Source organism: Schistocerca americana, chromosome 4 (assembly GCF_021461395.2).
Source record: "Schistocerca americana isolate TAMUIC-IGC-003095 chromosome 4, iqSchAmer2.1, whole genome shotgun sequence".
In the NCBI taxonomy this organism is placed as follows: domain Eukaryota; kingdom Metazoa; phylum Arthropoda; class Insecta; order Orthoptera; family Acrididae; genus Schistocerca; species Schistocerca americana.
Genome location: NC_060122.1, coordinates 714,350,040 through 714,368,301, shown reverse-complemented (window position 1 = coordinate 714,368,301; position 18,262 = coordinate 714,350,040). Strand labels below are relative to the sequence as shown.

The following is an 18,262-nucleotide window of genomic DNA, read 5'->3' as shown; positions in this document are numbered from 1 at the left end:
CTCGTCGCAGCGGTATGAGCGCTCGACGGCAGAGAAACTACCAAAATTGTTAACTTTTTTTGTTTTTTTATTCCGTTTTCAATTGTCTCTTGATAGCCGTAGCTTAAGGCAGGCGTGATCGGATGCTGACGTAAAAACTTAATGGCTAATCTTGATCTGATTGTAATGTGTAGATATTGTGGAAGTTATTAAGAAATTCGTTGGATGGAAGTAGCAAAGTGAATTAAATTGCATACAGTATCAAGATGATTTTAATTGGTATAAATTAGTGATCCCTGGACTATTACAAGATTTCGGAGCAGATTTTTTCACGCTGAAATGAAGGAGATTTTTGAAGACGTGGACGCCGCCCTAAAGAAGATAAGTTAATCTGGTAAAGGATGATCTCTCGTCTACGCCACTTCCTTCTGTCCGTTACATTCTGTTATTCTATGTTTCTTTTCAATAACTTTTGTAGTGAAAATTGGTTTAACTTTTGCTCAAAAACGCCACAAGGACCACCCCAACAATAGCTTTTCCGAATAACGAAGTCCGATAGCTTTTCCGTAATACAAAGTCCGATCTGCATTTCTTTCATTCTTTCCCTTTTTCACGGTCTCTCTTCTCCCATTTTTTTTTATTAACCACTACAAGTTCCTTGAAAAACTAAGCAAATTCTTATGTTATATTGTTGACAGTGTTTACTGAAACTTATGGGTTGACTTTTTTGGGTTCATAAACATTTTATTTTTATCTGTTATTATTTTTATGTCGTAATTGCATGTACTGACACGTCCCATGACCCTGGAGTTTTGCTCCTCAATTTGGTCCTACAGAACTTGATGTGTAAATAAATAAATAAATAAACTTGTACTCTGCAATATGGATTGCTGTGAAGAGACTACCTATGGAGGACATATCTTAACTGCTCTTTGAGTATGTGGTCAAGTATTTGTTGGAATACAGGGTTTAGTATCCTGACTTCTAGTTGGTGTTAAATACAGGAAATTCTGTGGTTGAGCGTCTGGCTCTGGTGACAGTTTTTTGTGTTGAAATGTCATGAATAGGAAGTGAATGGTCCACCAACAGGAGGGTGAGGGTACAGCTCTTGATTTTTCTCTACACACACATTGGGAGAGAGAGGAGTGGTTTGGCCCCTTTTGTTATTGCACTTGCATACAGAGCAGTGGGAGAATGAATATTTGCCTCTGCCACGTAACTTTAAGCATTCAGTTATTATGAACCTGTGTGACTTGTACTCTGCAATATTGATCACTATGTGGAGACTAAATCTATGGTTGACACATCTTAAACTTCTCTTTGATTATGTTGTAATTAATGTGTTGGAATGTAAAGTTAGTGCTGTTTCTGGTGTGTGTTGTGCAAGGTGTTAAATACTTTGATGCTGCCTTGTTCCAATATATTCTTGATGGATTGTAAGCCTGCATATCTTATATCACAGCTAGTCGGTCCCTTTTGCTATTCCACCTGCACATGAAGTAATGGGAGAACAAATATGTGTCTCTGACAAGTAACCTTAAGTATGTGAATGTGGTCAACCTATGCAACTTGTACTGTGCAGTATAAATTACTATGGAAAGACTATCTATGGTGGACATAACTTAGGTGCTCTTCGATTACATTGCCAACTATTTGTTGGAACATAAAGTTAGCATTCCTGACTTCTGGTCAGTGTTAACTAGATGGTGTGCTGTGGTCTGGTGTCTAACACTGGTGACTGTTTTTCTTGTTGAAATGTCATAGATAAGAAGGGAATAGACTATTATTCTCACAAGATGTCACTGTTTTGTCACATACCTTTACCATCACCGACGATCTTTTTATAAGGAATGATGTGACCATATTACAATTTCAAACCATAATCGTACATGAATTTCATAAACAGTTGAACTTATACACCTCCAAAAATCTACAACTAATTTGTGCTAGACAGAATTGATGTTGTGTTTGATCTACAAAGTAGTATCTTCATCCTCTTACAGTTTGCACCATTGTGTTTGGAGCTCTCTGTAATCACATCGTCAAACTCATGTAGGAGAAATAGTTTACAATCCTGGTGCTGTCTCTTATACTCTCATAGTCATACCTGACAGTAAATATCATACATTTCCTGATGTCTATAGAAAAGATATCACTTTGATTTCAATGTAGGAATTCCAGTTGAGGCATCTGATGCCATTATACACTGCATAAAACATACCAGACCATTTGGCTTAGTAAAGTATAAGAGAAGTTGATGGAAGACTTAGATTTCTAGCTAACATTAACAAATCCTTATATCACTAGCATCACTATTCGTCAAAATAAGTGTGGAACTTTCAGTTTCCTAGTTGTTGTGGTTTTTGGTCTGTAGCAGAATTAGGAGTACCTTAACATGATAATTCAATGGGTAGTACTACCATTCGTCAAGGCAACTCCTGTTCTGTGAGTTCAAATTTACAGTACATATGTACTTTCACAGAGGAAGACTGCACTGTAGTTCCTTCTCTAGATTGTCGTAAAGATGACAGAATGGTAGATATCGAAATAGACGACAGAGGAATAGAGAAACAATTAAAATCGCCCAAAAGAGGAAAGGCCGCTAGACCTGATGGGATACCAGTTCGATTTTACACAGAGTACGCGAAGGAACTTGCCCCCCTTCTTGCAGCGGTGTACCGTAGGTCTCTAGAAGAGCGTAGCATTCCAAAGGCTTGGAAAAGGGCACAGGTCATCCTCGTTTTCAAGAAGGGGCGTCGAACAGATGTGCAGAACTATAGACCTATATCTCTAACGTCGATCAGTTGTAGAATTTTGGAACATGTATTATGTTCGAGTATAATGACTTTTCTGGAGTCTAGCAATCTGCTCTGTAGGAATCAGCATGGGTTTCGAAAAAGACGGTCATGTGAAACCCAGCTCGCGCTATTTGTCCATGAGACTGAGACGCCATAGACACGCGTTCCCAGATAGATGCCATGTTTCTTGACTTCCGCAAGGTGTTCGATACAGTTCCCTACAGTCGTTTAATGAACAAAGTAAGAGCATATGGACTATCAGACCAATTGTGTGATTGGATTGAAGAGTTCCTAGATAACAGAACGCAGCATGTCATTCTCAATGGAGAGAAGTCTTCCGAAGTGAGAGTGATTTCAGGTGTGCCGCAGGGGAGTGTCGTAGGACTGTTGCTATTCACGTTATACATAAATGACCTTGTGGATGACATCGGAAGTTCACTGAGGCTTTTTGCGGATGATGCTGTGGTATATCGAGAGGTTGTAACAATGGAAAATTGTACTGAAATGCAGGAGGATCTGCAGCGAATTGACGCATGGTGGAGGGAATGGCAATTGAATCTCAATGTAGACAAGTGTAATGTGCTGCGAATACATAGAAAGAAAGATCCCTTATTATTTAGCTACAATATAACAGGTCAGCAACTGGAAGCAGTTAATTCCATAAATTATCTGGGAGTACGCATTAGGAGTGATTTAAAATGGAATGATCATATGAAGTTGATTGTCGATGAAGACTGAGATTCATTGGAAGAATCCTAAGGAAATGCATTCCGACAACAAAGGAAGTAGGTTACAGTATGCTTGTTTGCCCACTGCTTGAATACTGCTCAGCAGTGTGGGACCCGTACCAGATAGGGTTGATAGAAGAGATAGAGAAGATCCAACGGAGTGCGCTTTGTTACAGGATCATTTAGTAATCGCGAAAGCATTACGGAGATGATAGATAAACTCCAGTGGAAGACTCTGCAGGAGAGACGCTCAGTAGCTCAGTACGGGCTTTTGTTGAAGTTTTGAGAATATACCTTCACTGAGGAGTCAAGCAGTATATTGCTCCCTCCTATGTATATCTCGCAAAGGGACCATGAGGATAAAATCAGAGAGATTAGAGCCCACACAGAGGCATACCGACAATCCTTCTTTCCACGAACAATACGAGACTGGAATAGAAGGGAGAACCAATAGAGGTACTCAAGGTACCCTCCGCCACACACCGTCAGGTGGCTTGTGGAGTATGGATGTAGATGTAGATGTAGATGTAAAATGTACTATGCAAAGTACCATCGAGTTGATGCATACAACCAAATGTCTGTATTCCTAGCACTAGTTGACTGTTCAGTTTTGGAAAGAGTTTTGTGTCCTTTCTGGAGGCAAAATAATAAAAACATATATATTCCTTTCCTTTCAACCCATCAAGATCTTGTTCAATCCATGTAACACAGAATCGTGACACTGAAAAGAGGTGGACGTTTTAGAAGCATAAGACTACACCTGGAAAGTAGGTTAACACTTATTTTAGGTGAAAATTCATTTATTTCTCCACAAAATTGACATGAAAATTTAATGATTTGCTGCATGAGTGCTGCTTGTTGCCATTTAGAAATCCTACAGCAGGGGCTGATGTTACATGTGCAGCATAATTGTTCTGTTACATGGGAGAACATTTGAATGGCTGTGGTCACTTATAGGGTGACACCACCTACCACTACTAGCCGCTGGCTGCCAGTTATTTTCCTTATGCTTCAAAGCCAATGATTCATACACTCCTGGAAATGGAAAAAAGAACACATTGACACCGGTGTGTCAGACCCGCCATACTTGCTCCAGACACTGCGAGAGGGCTGTACAAGCAATGATCACACGCACGGCACAGCGGACACACCAGGAACCGCGGTGTTGGCCGTCGAATGGCGCTAGCTGCGCAGCATTTGTGCACCGCCGCCGTCAGTGTCAGTCAGTTTGCCGTGGCATACGGAGCTCCATCGCAGTCTTTAACACTGGTAGCATGCCGCGACAGCGTGGACGTGAACCGTATGTGCAGTTGACGGACTTTGAGCGAGGGCATATAGTGGGCATGCGGGAGGTCGGGTGGACGTACCGCCGAATTGCTCAACACGTGGGGCGTGAGGTCTCCACAGTACATCGGTGTTGTCGCCAGTGGTCGGCGGAAGGTGCACGTGCCCGTCGACCTGGGACCGGACCGCAGCGACGCACGGATGCACGCCAAGACCGTAGGATCCTACGCAATGCCGTAGGGGACCGCACCGCCACTTCCCAGCAAATTAGGGACACTGTTGCTCCTGGGGTATCGGCGAGGACCATTCGCAACCGTCTCCATGAAGCTGGGCTACGGTCCCGCACACCGTTAGGCCGTCTTCCGCTCACGCCCCAACATCGTCCAGCCCGCCTCCAGTGGTGTCGCGACAGGCGTGAATGGAGGGACGAATGGAGACGTGTCGTCTTCAGCGATGAGAGTCGCTTCTGCCTTGGTGCCAATGATGGTCGTATGCGTGTTTGGCGCCGTGCAGGTGAGCGCCACAATCAGGACTGCATACGACCGAGGCACACAGGGCCAATACCCGGCATCATGGTGTGGGGAGCGATCTCCTACACTGGCCGTACACCACTGGTGATCGTCGAGGGGACATTGAATAGTGCACGGTACATCCAAACCGTCATCGAACCCATCGTTCTACCATTCCTAGACCGGCAAGGGAACTTGCTGTTCCAACAGGACAATGCACGTCCGCATGTATCCCGTGCCACCCAACGTGCTCTAGAAGGTGTAAGTCAACCACCCTGGCCGGCAAGATCTCCGGATCTGTCCCCCATTGAGCATGTTTGGGACTGGATGAAGCGTCGTCTCACGCGGTCTGCACGTCCGGCACGAACGCTGGTCCAACTGAGGCGCCAGGTGGAAATGGCATGGCAAGCCGTTCCACAGGACTACATCCAGCATCTCTACGATCGTCTCCATGGGAGAATAGCAGCCTGCATTGCTGCGAAAGGTGGATATACACTGTACTAGTGCCGACATTGTGCATGCTCTGTTGCCTGTGTCTATGTGCCTGTGGTTCTGTCAGTGTGATCATGTGATGTATCTGACCCCAGGAATGTGTCAATAAAGTTTCCCCTTCCTGGGACAATGAATTCACGGTGTTCTTATTTCAATTTCCAGGAGTGTATAAGTGTGGTGTACTTACAGAAAGGTGAAGTGTTCTCTCTTGATTTACACTAGGTCTCTGGCTATACTCTTGAGGTGCAGCATTCATGTTACTCTCACCAGATGGAGGTAGCAGCTTGTAGCTATATCACTGGTGATGATACAGCAATCTGCCATCAGTGGGTGCTGCACTCTGCTGGAGATGGCAGTTCAGTTTTTCATCTCAAAAAGTGATGTCAAGCATAGTATTGACCACTCCACTGATAGGGAATATCATAGTTTCCCATCATATGTATCTGTGGCATTTTTGTTTGCTACAGTTCGATTTGTAAATAAGGATAGACATGTTTCATTCTCAAATGTTGCTTTAAATGCCTCGTACATATATAGGTTCACGTGATTGACAGTTCTGTATGTGCTATGCCTTTGTCGAGTGTCATTTTAATTATATGTGGATTTTATGTAAACTTACCTTGTCAAACTACCCCTTTCTTGTATATTAACTCCAATTGTTTCCCCTCTCATGTGTAAACCTCATCTTTTATTCCTGTGTTTTATGTATGTGCCGTTTGTTTGTGACATTTTATATAGTCTCTTGGCTGTAGAGTGGTGAATTGTGCCACCGCCAGCCCACTCCTGCCCACATGGGGCACGGGTATGAAATAACAATAATGGGGATTTTTTTTTTAATTTCCATGCAGAATGTATGTGGGGGTTACATGTTATTCCAGTTTACCAAATTTTGACTCTCCATAATTGGGATTAAAGTACAAGTGATTCCTGCATTTTTCTTGTTTTCCATCATTTTAACTCGAGTTATTCAGGCTATGACTGCAGTGCTATCCAAATAGCATGCTCCATTTCACATTAGGTTATTGAATCAGTAATATGTGTGTGGTTTCCCTCTGAATGGAGCTGTCACTGGTGCATGGTGGTGTGACTCCATGGCATTCTGGCTCTTAGCGGGGGTGCTGCAGACGGGACTGTGGTGTAATTCTCGACTGGTCTGGTGATAATGAATTTCATGATCGCAAATTTGTTTCAATAAAGGTGCAAGTGTTCTTGGTACACACCATACAGATTGGATTTTAACTTGGGGGAATAAATTGAGGCGGCAATATGGGGGTGTGTCCAGAAGGCCCTTTCCCTCCTGGTGTGGTGTTAAAGTGGAGAGATCCGATCTTAAGAGTATGCAGTGACCATGCACCTCTGAATGAACAGTTGCTTGGGCAGGAAAACGTGTCAAGTAGGTCAGCAGACAGATGTGGACCTGCAGAGACATCCTTTGTCTCTGACTTCATAGTGCCGATACTCCAGAACTCAGATTCTGACGACATAGAGCCTGTCTTAGTACGCCTTGGTCGCCTTGTATGATCGCCATCTTCTTTCCAGGTCAGCCATTTTGGATTCTAACGTTATAGCTGGGCTGGTGCACGTATTCCAAGTCTCAGATTGTGACATTATAGAGTGTGTCCCAGTATTTCAAGTCAGCAAGCATGAAAATGCATCATCTTGGATTTTCCTGCCCATTCATACTTAGTACAATAACCCTCCTTCCATAGGAAACACACTAACACAATTGGAGTATTTTTGGAATTTCCCATCAACATTTGAATTTCCTGCCATTTTATACACAGTGCAGTTGGCCTTTGCCAGACAGGGGAGAGGGTGGCGATGGAGGAAACCTGTGACTCATCAATGACATAATCCATGATGTCAACGATGACGTCATCAGTTACACACTTTGTCTGTGAACTGTTCTTGCATATCTATTCCTGGAATTCGTACTTCCAGTCAGCAGAACCTGCACTCATGAATTTTCTTCATTGATAAGAAGGGGTGAAAACTTTCCCATAATGATTCGACCCACTTTCAGCATACATACAGTTAATAATTGAGACTTCCAATATGCAAAAGCATGAAGGGCAATTCTGAGCCCTTGTTGAGAAAATTGCATTAGAAGATTGATGGTGTGGCTCTTAGACACTCGGGATTTTTGTATCACTTTGGGGGCAGTAGAAGTTCAATGGTAAGTGCTCTGCTCAAGCATTCAATGTCGAATCCTGAGTTCACACAATGGCAGGTTTTTTTAATGTATGCACTTATTTGACCTAGTAAATTATGTGTACTGTTGTATTTGACATTTATAAATACACACCCTGTATGCCATGAAACCTCTGTTTAAAGAAAACTCTTATGTAGAAATATGATCTGTCACATTCATATTATGACTCATAGTATCTCTATTCCATTTTCTATGTGCCAGTGATGATCTGCTCAGAACACTGCGTACAGATTTTCCATTTGCAGTGGGGAGTGAAGTAAGAAGACTGCCATCATCCAGTGACTGATATATTTTGGTTCACTGCCCAATAGTTTCTGACAGTGATTATGTGAGTCATCATATGAAAGGTTGAGAGGAAAGTTCAAATTTTTACATTATATTTCTTTAAAAAGTGGTTATTGGTCCCATAACTTACATATTTCTGAATATCATATATACATACAGCAATTTTTTTAGTGGTGCAAGTACACTGGTGTCCAAAATTAAAGCAACAAACCACTAGTTCCCCTTCCTGTGTCTAATTCATGATATAATCATACCAACTGTCAACCAGATGGCCATACGATCATGTTCTGCATGGAAGATGGCATTCCGGTCAACGGACAACCATACCGACGAGGACATCAGGACACCTATGAAATGAGGTAGTGTTTGCTGGGTTGCCCCACATCCACAATCACTGTGTATAAAGTTACAGATGGGGCAGGGTGCAGTATGGCACAGAGAAGATGCCTACCAGACTCTCTCCGTTTGGGCCCCCTAGAAAGAAAGGAAGCAGGAGAGTCACAAACTGCCTTGGCCCAATGGCTTAATGTGAATCATTCTGTTGTTTCTCAGATGTGGCAATGATTTATAGAGATTGAAGCTTTATCCAGAAGATGAGGGCAGGGACAAACATGTGTGACTTCAGAAGATAGGACCGTTATTTGGCAGTAAGGGCACGACATTACCGCTTTAGCACTGCACAGCAACTGCGCTGTGAGCTCGCAGCATTCACTGGACGTGTTGTATTGAGGCAAACGGTGTGCAGAAGGCTTCATCACAGTGGCCTTTATTGTCAGAGATATGCTCTATGTCTACCTCTGATGCGTCTTCACAGAAGGGAACGTGTGGAGTGGAGTCATCAACATGCCACCTGGACGGTCAAACAGTGGGGCAATGTTGTTTTCACAGGTGAGTCCTGATTTAGTCTGGAGAGTGATTCTCAATGCATTAGCAAAAGGAAGGAACGTGGAACATGATTTCGGGACCCAAACATTCTGGAAAGAGGATCTCTAAAGGTGTGTGCAGGTATTATGTTTACCACTCGAACCCTTATTCATGAAATTGTACAGCTGAATTGGCAAGATTTAACACTGTCAGGTATCATGACGATATCTTCGAACCTTATCTGTGAATTTTGCGAGGTGCTGTGGGCCCAGACGTCATACTGATGGACGATAATGCTCGACCTCATAGAGCGTGGGTAGTTGATGTTCTATTGGAAACGGAATATATTGCACGCATGGGATGGTCTGCTCACTCTCCTGATTTGAATCCCATAGAGAATGTCTGGGATGTACTAGGGTGATGGCTTGCATCACATCAGCATCCACCACCCACGCTCCACGACTGAAAAGAGCTCTGCAGGAAGAATGGGTGTTACTGCTTCAACATGAGAATGATGACATTACTCACAACATGCCCCCTCATTGTCAGGCTTGTATTGCTGCCAGAGGTGGTCACACCCCATACGGAGCACATTAACTACTTGTCAGAATGTGTGCGCAAATCCGTTAAGCTGGAAGAAATGAAGAACATTTTTGTCTACCGTTATGTAGGTTGCAGTCTTTTGCAGTCTGTTTTCTTTAAACTGTTTATACTTTACTATCACCTGTTTGCTTTGTTTTGTGGCAAAATAAATCAGGGTGTCTACGTGGACAAGAAAAAAAATTCCCCGATTTTTCCCGGTTAAAAACACAATTTCTCCCGGATGAAATTACATGTAAATCGGGTGAAAATACATCCGTGTTAAGCAACAGTATACTTTCCCTCGGAGCTGTAAAACCTATCAGTCCTTTGAATCGTGAAGGTCTTATACCGGCGGAGGACGTCGCAGCACTTTAGGAAACAGGAAAAAAACAATCCGTTTGGAAAGATTTTTGAAGCGAGACAATATGGACAGAGCTTATTTTCGTATTGCGAAAGTATACACACAAGTTCCACAAGTTACAGCACGGTATCTTCTGAAGCTCTAAAATAGAGATTGCGTTGAGCGATGAACTTTTTTCAGCCGGTCATAGCTCATGTCACGTGATCTCGCTAGTGAATGACGGCAGCGGCTGGTCCCAGTGGAGGTTCAAATCCTCCCTTGGGCATGGGTGTGTGTGTGTTTGTCCTTAGGATAATTTAGATTAAGTAGTGTGTAAGCTTAGGGACTGATGACCTTAGCAGTTAAGTCCCATAAGATTTCACAAACATGCCGGCCGCTGGCGGCCGAGCGGTTCTGGCGCTACAGTCTGGAACCGTGCGACCGCTACGGTCGCAGGTTCGAATCCTGCCTCGGGCATGGATGTGTGTGTGTTGTCCTTAGGTTAGTTAGGTATGAGTAGTTCTAAGTTCTAGGGGACTGATGACCTCAGCAGTTGAGTCCCATAGTGCTCAGAGCCATTGAACCATTTCACACACATTTGAACATTTGAACAATGATGACAGTTATTCAGAGCACGGGGCCTACAAGAAAGATGCCGCGGCGCGCACGTTACGAAGGTAGGCCGAGCTCGCTCAACTCAGCAAAGTGCGTTTCTACACCGGTTAACTCGTAACTAAATGTGTATGTACGAACGAGAATTGCATCGTCTATTGGAATCCACTATTATTAGTCCTACAATGATAGGAAGTTTGTAGGCCTACTAACAGGCTCTAATTTGGCAATTAAAACCATGCCAAAATGATTATCAGTTGCGTAAGGCACCACATCTTCTATGAAATGAGAATTGTTACGAAGAAGAGACTAAATGCTATAAACCAGCGGTTATACCATTTCTATCGAGAATTGATTTCAAATTTTGCTGTACGAACAGTAATCAGTAAGACTTCATAATAACGGATTCCAGTACAAGATGCATTTCTCGTTAGTATGCACGCACCCGGTTGCGAGTTAACAGATTTAGAAACGCATTTTGCTCACTGAGTTAAGGGACCGAGCGAGTTCAGGTCGTTCTTCGTGACGTACACGCCGCGGCCTATCTTTCTCGTGCGCCTCGTTCAGTGCATAAGACATGTTAGGTACTCAACCACAAGCAGCATCATTGTTAAGTAGCACGACCATACAAAGACAAAGGTTAATGGGTTAAAGTAATGTAAGTACACTATATCGTCACGAAAAGCTAAACTTTCACATATAATATCGGCCATTAACAATGTTTAGCTGTTTTTTTCTCGGAGGGCACGGTTAGGCAGGAACCTAAGAATGCTTCGGAAACTAAACTGCTGTATTTGATGTATTTCATACATATACTTTCGTATTACGCAAACATGCAGTTCAAATGCCTATGCGAATCAAAGATCTTTCCAAAATGCGTTGTTTTTTTGCTGGATTTCGTTTCCTAAAGTGCTCGGAAGTATAAAACCGGTAACCTTTCCATAAACCGTTTTCCAATAACACAATTTATTTAGTTTTTATTTCGTGATCATGGCTGCAGTGATTTAGGAGAACCATTACAAAGTGAAGTTTATACTTAGCTATAGTCGGTGTCATGTTTTCTAGCAGAGTGATGCAACAACGTTTACATTGTTTTTATTCAAAACTCCGAATACACTGTACAACGTTTAAACACCCACTGACGTAAGGCTGTGAGCACTCACAGCAAGGTCTAGGGATCTTTGATAGCATTCTGCGTTCTGCCTGACCGGGACTGCAGTGGCAATGAAGGATGGGACAGAATAGGAGCAGTCACCATGGCGTCAGCTGGTCAATGCAAAGTGATTCAGTGACTGGATGAAGTGGGAAGAGACATTGCTGCGAGCTGAGATGGTGAGGTGAGGCGACGTGAGGTGACCAAGCCAGCAATTGATCACACATAAGACGAGCCATCGCTTCCAGCAGCTAACATCGTTACATGCCTGCTCAAAATCCTAATACCGTGAAATGCCATAATAATACAGTCGCTGTTACCGTGATTAAATACATATAAAACAATTACCGTTTATACATCCGATGCCAAAAAATATAACTTGGTATATGTAAACAGAAAAAAACGTCCGAGACAGTATTACAGGAAAATACTAGCTGGCAGATAAATGGTAAACAAAAACATTACGTAAGTTGGTCAATAATTAAAGAAGAAAAGTCTGGAGGAAGAGTCTTGAAATACGAGTTTACTGGGCCGAGTAGCATGTTCTTCAGATGATCATAGACTACCGTGTAGCTAGCATGTTCCGGGTTGTTTTTGTGCTCTATCTTTGCAATGAACATTCGCAAATACAGAAGCAGTTACTAGTGCGCACTCAAGTTCTCCGGCCATCGGATCACGCAAAACTTCAAGGCACCCGTTCCGATTCCATGGTCCAAATATACAAAGGTACTCCAGAATGGAAATCCTTAAATAGGTTTTACAAGGCATGTACAAACTGATTTATCATCCAGAGTGTTTCCTTTACTGTGGACTTGATTAGCAGAAAAATATGGAGAGGGGGCTTGCAAATACGTCAAAGAACAGCAAGAAAACACAACGTGAAGACAACAATAACAGCTGAACAGCGGTTATTACGTTTCTAGGTACGGAGGGATACACAAAAACCGACATTTATCAATATACTGGATATCAAGTAAAACCATATTTTAAAATTAAGCGGGTAAATCATTCCTCTACAAGTAAATCAATATGCACACTGGTACAGAATCTAGACTTTAAATTAAAATCGATATATGTACAATAGAATGTCTACCAAGTCCTAAAGCACTTCGAAAATTTTACGTACAGTAGAGCGCCTCAGCTGTAAAGTAACTGGGAGGCCAAGTCGTTCATAACCGGCAGATTTCATAACTTAGAAAATGGCTCTGAGCACCGTGGGACTTAACATCTGAAGTCATCAGTCCCCTAGAACTTAGAACTACTTAAACCTAACTAACCTAAGGACAGCACACTCATCCATGCCCAAGGCAGGATTCGAACCTGCAACCGTAGCGGTCGTTCGGTTCCAGACTGAAGCGCCTAGAACTGCACGGCCACACCGGCCGGCTCATAACTTAGAAATCGTGGATGGAAGACGAGAGTAAGTAACCAATAGCATCCGAGAGAGAGAGAGAGAGAGAGAGAGAGAGAGAGAGAGAGAGAGAGAGAGAGAGAGAGGAGGAGGAGGAGGTGGAGCCTCATGATAAGGAATAAGCTAGAACGAAAAGGTGGCGAAGCCTTCAGAGCTTTGGTCGATGAGCGCGGTGGCCTTAATATCTTTCGTCTTTATAATTGAGGTGCTGTACTGCACATGTAAAATTAGCTAGCAACTTGCAACAGATTACTGGAATACGACTGGTTGATAAGTCTCGTCACTCGTACTTTCTTAAAGGGTAAACAAATGTAGTGCTACTAATAATATCATAATTAACGCTGTGTGTTTCTGGGCAGAGACAGTGTTGTCACACTTGTCTCGCTCGCTTTTCAAATCACAGTCTGTCAGTAGTCAGTGTGCTCGGCTCACCTGTTGAATTCAGTTCTGCGCACGTGCGGGGCAAAGTTTTATAAACTGACAAGATGGGTAACACTCATTGTGTCATATTTCATTATGCGTAATAACGAGGCACAGCCTTATTTACATCCATCGTTCCTCTTTCTTCAATAAAGTTGCCCACGAACAATCACTATGACTGCGCCACGTTGATTGGTTTTTAAGATAGCTGGCTTTCAGATCTAGTATTCAAGGATTGGTTGGTGATGTGGATTATGGCCAGGGACCCTCATTCACATCCGTACTGTGGGAAGATCGGCTCTTACAAGTCACATGACAAAATCCAAGAAGCACGTCGCGACACCAGCTGCCATGAGAAGCACAAGTTTGTACATCTACACCTGACTGGAGGCGACCACTTCAACCCAGCAGACAGATTCTACTTCCACTACCACATCTGCGGATTCAGCTGGGACAAGTGGCGTTGGCCGCTAGAGTTGTTGTGCCTCTGTAGAAGGATGTCACTGCAATGTCAAAACATGGGGATAAACTGAGAGGAATTGAACGGATGACAATAAAAGACGAGTTAACAAAGGCGGAAATACTGTGGTGTTTGGAGTGCATCGTTTCACACAAGTCACTGCGTAGTTCTGCGAACGATGTGTTGCTTTTCCCCGCAATGTTCCCCGACAGTGAAGTGGCCAAGAGCATGCGTTTACAAAAGGACAAAATCGGTTATATCGTGCAATATGGACTAGCTCCCTTCTTTGGGTCTGAAATTAAATCTGACCTCGTAAACGCATCAAGGATTGTTGTTTGTTTTAACGAATCCTTGAACAAGGTGTGCAAAAGAATCCAGATGGACATTTTAGTGCGTTATTGGGACATTAAAAAAAATCTAGTGTGCACCCTTTACTACGCATCTGCTTTTCTAGGCAGTTCGACGGCAGCTAAGCTACTCGAGTCCTTCAAGAAAAAAATTCCCGGCGAAGCAATGAAAAAACTTTTACAAGTGTCGATGGATGGCCCTAACGTCAACTTCGCGTTCTTAAGGGAACTTAAAAATTTTTTTAAAGAAATTTCTAGCATTAGACACCGATTTACTGGAAATTGGAACGTGTGGGCTTCGCGTTGTTCACAGCGCCTTCAAGTCCGCAATTCAGGAAACACAGTGGATGATAATTCAGTTTTTACGTGCCTTGTACAATCTTTTTATGGATGTCCTTGCCAGAAGAGCTCTGTATATTTCGACAACGGAATCGGAACTGTTTCGCTTAAAGTTTTGCGCGATCCGATGGCTGGAGAATGTGGAAGTTGCTGAGCGAGCTCTAGTAATGCTTCCATTTCGGCTAATATTTGTTGTAAAACTGGAAGAAAAAAACAAACCAAAATGTGCCAGCTATAAAGTAGTGGAGGATCACCTCAAGCACAAGCTACTCGGTCCAAAAATTGCCTTTTTCAAGACTCTTGCTGGAGACTTGACACCTTTCCTAAAGGATTTCCAATCCGATTGACCGCTAGCACCGTTCTTCCACTCTGCTTTGACAGAGATAATGGAGACAATGATGACACGATTTGTCCAGCCGACGAAGATCTCGCCGTCAGTTAATTTGGACAAAGAATCCAATATTTTGGGTGTGAACAACAAGATTGAGTTCACCGTCAAGAATGAGTTCAGAAAGCGCAGGTCTCTCACAGCCCTTGAATCGCTAAGTTCCGAAACGAATGCAGAAGAGGAATGATCAAGCTCATGTTAAAGTTGAAGGAGAAATCTCCCCTACACATTAGGTTGACAAAAGCTATAAGCTGTTTTGATCCCACAATAGTGTGCAGGGAGGCTGGTCCCAAACAATACCATTCCTTTCTACAGGTTTCGGGGGAGAGCAATTGGATGGTCGGTGGATGTGCCGATAAAGCAGAAGCGCGATACGCTTCTGTTGTAAAGAAGAACTGCAAAACAAAATTCGAAACATTCAACAAAAAGGAGCAACGGCTGGATGAGTTCTGGATGAAATGTCTCAAGAACCAGAATGCAACGTGACACGAGCTGCAGAAGCAATGGAAATCGCGCTCACAGTCAAGCAGCTGCGGAGCGAGGATTCTCGTTGAACAAAGAGTGCCTCTTCGAGAATATGAGGGAACAATCTGTAGTGAGCAGACGACTGGTGAACACGCAGTCAAGACACACGGCAGAGTCCAAGAAGTGCCTATAACAAAGTCCCTTACACACTCTGTAAGAAACTCAATGAGATCGATATGCTGAAGATCTCAAAAATCGAAACGACGAGTCATCCAGGAAAAAGGATCATGTGACTAAAACGAAGATTGTTGACGTAGAAATAAGACAGCTTAAAGAGAAGAAGGCAAAACTTGAGGGGACCATTCAAAACGCTCAGACAGAGCGAGAATCTATTACACAACGAATCAATGCTCTCGCACACCGCTCCAAGTGAGCTATTCTCCAAAGTCAATTCCTAAATTACAGTATTTGTTGTTAAACATGGTACTTCCTTCTAAATCATTTGTTGTATTGTCTAATAATAATTAAAGTGTTTCTTTAATAAAATGTTTTTAAAACAAATGAATATGATAGCGTTATTTATTTTAAACTGCTAACTGCCACAGATGTTTAAATATACATTTCAAACAATAACCTTCGTGATTAAAAGTTATTTGGAAAATACACCTAATTTAAGAAGTTAAGTATTAAAATAAAGACCAGAGGTAAAATTTCGCAACACAAAAATCCGAAAAGAAAAGACTGTAGATATGCACAAAATATTTTACGAAAAAAAATCTCTTATTATTCTAAAACGAAAAAAGTAATTAAAGGTGTTTAGCAACGATAAAACCGAAAGCTTTTGTATTTAAATAAAAACAATAATAAAATCAGAAAAATTGAGGAATGGAAGAGGTAAAATACATACTTGTCCTTACTGAAAGCAAATTCTAGAGCGGGGGAATATAGTAGCTGCGCTTGACAGGTTTTCGCTCTAAAACGGGACTAAAATCGTACGAGAGCAAGGTACGGATGTCCCGCTACCTACCGCTTGACTGGTGCTGCCTTCTGTTGTCCATTTATAGGATTAATTAGAAGTAGTAGCGAACGTTAGAGCTGTTCGGAGACGAAGATACAGTTCACCTGCAAAAAAAAAGTAGAAAAGAAGGAAACTGGTATTGCTCTGCATGCCAGAACATTTCGTCTTTTCTATGCTATAGAAAAGAGACCTGTGACATTGCTCAGTAACACATTATGCACTTTTTTTTAAGGTCAATTATACTTTTTGCCATCGATTGCATAAATTTTTATCTATGAAAGAACAACATTAAATATGAAAACTGACTCGAAGCTCGGTCTTTTTTTAACGTGTGTTACACGTTGAGTCGTATCAAATACAAACGCGCCGGTAAAATTTTATATTGTGGCATAAATGACGTATCTTCTGGGCCCGAAATTGTTCAAATGACTGATCCTCAAGTGTTACGTTTTGAATGAGAGTTGTAACGCCCTGTGATTTAAGAAATTCACTGCCCATTCTCACACGTAACATAAATCATCTTGCGTGGAAATTTACTTTGAAAGTAACGCTTCTCAAGCAACTATTCAGAATATTTTCCAGTGATCTGTTAGAAATGTAAACAATTGTGACGTCACGCACATCGAATGCACTTTAGTTGTTACGGACGTACTGCATAAGCTTCGACTCTTTTCGGTGTCGGCAAACTGGTCTGTGCATTGTGTAAATTACCCATTTTCTATGCAACTAAACTTTTATTTTGGTGTTATTCTCTTATTTATGTTTCATTGCTGCAGTATTATTCAGCAGTAGTGGCCTAAAGTTCTTTGTCAGCGTATCAGATCTTACACGTCAAACCTACAAAAATTTAACTGAAATCAAAAACAATGAAAAAACCCGGAATTCTAAAAAATTCCCGGGTTTCTCCCGAATTTGTCCCGGATGAAAAAATTCCCGGGTTTTTCCCGGATGTCCCGGGCCGTATACACCCTGTAAATGCAACCTTGCAAAATTTCCTTTTGTTGCTTTAATTTTGGACACCGGTGTATGTGTACATTAAAACATAAATCTGCTGGGAGATGAACTCGATCCTAGGACCTCGTTTTACGTATCAGTGCGTTTACGCCTGTGCCACCAGCCCCATATACAATCTGATTTATGTATTACAAGTGGCACTGATAATGTCTGAATGCAATTTTCTTGAGATTGGACCAAAATGGTATTTTATGCCTCTGCCTATTTTAAATCTAGCTCATGACTTACATTTAAAAATACGTCAAATGGGTGGGGGAACTTTCGCTCTTCTCTCCAGTAAGAAGAAAAGCATATAACTTAGCATTAACAATTTTTGAACTCCAGAAGGTAAATATACACAACTGGCCATTACAATTGCTACACCAAGATGAAATGCAGATGATAAACGGGTATTGATTGGGCAAATATATTATATTAGAATTGACATGTGATTACATTTTCACGTAATTTGGGTGCATAGATCCTGAGAAATCAGTACCAAGAACAACCACCTCTGGCCGTAATAACGGCCTTGATACGCCTGGGCATTGAGTCAAACAGAGCTCGGATGGCGTGTACAGGT

At 42.3% G+C, this 18,262-nt stretch overlaps 1 long non-coding RNA gene across 1 annotated transcript in view; it reads right to left on the bottom strand.

Annotated features, from left to right (window-relative positions):
• The window catches only part of LOC124613979, a 31,644-nt gene extending 14,985 nt beyond the window's left edge, over positions 1-16,659 (bottom strand). Inside the window, exon 1 of the long non-coding RNA XR_006979670.1 lies at positions 16,576-16,659. This is a non-coding gene — a long non-coding RNA (uncharacterized LOC124613979). The remainder of the gene's footprint in view (positions 1-16,575) is intronic.
• Positions 16,660-18,262: the final 1,603 nt, after the last annotated feature.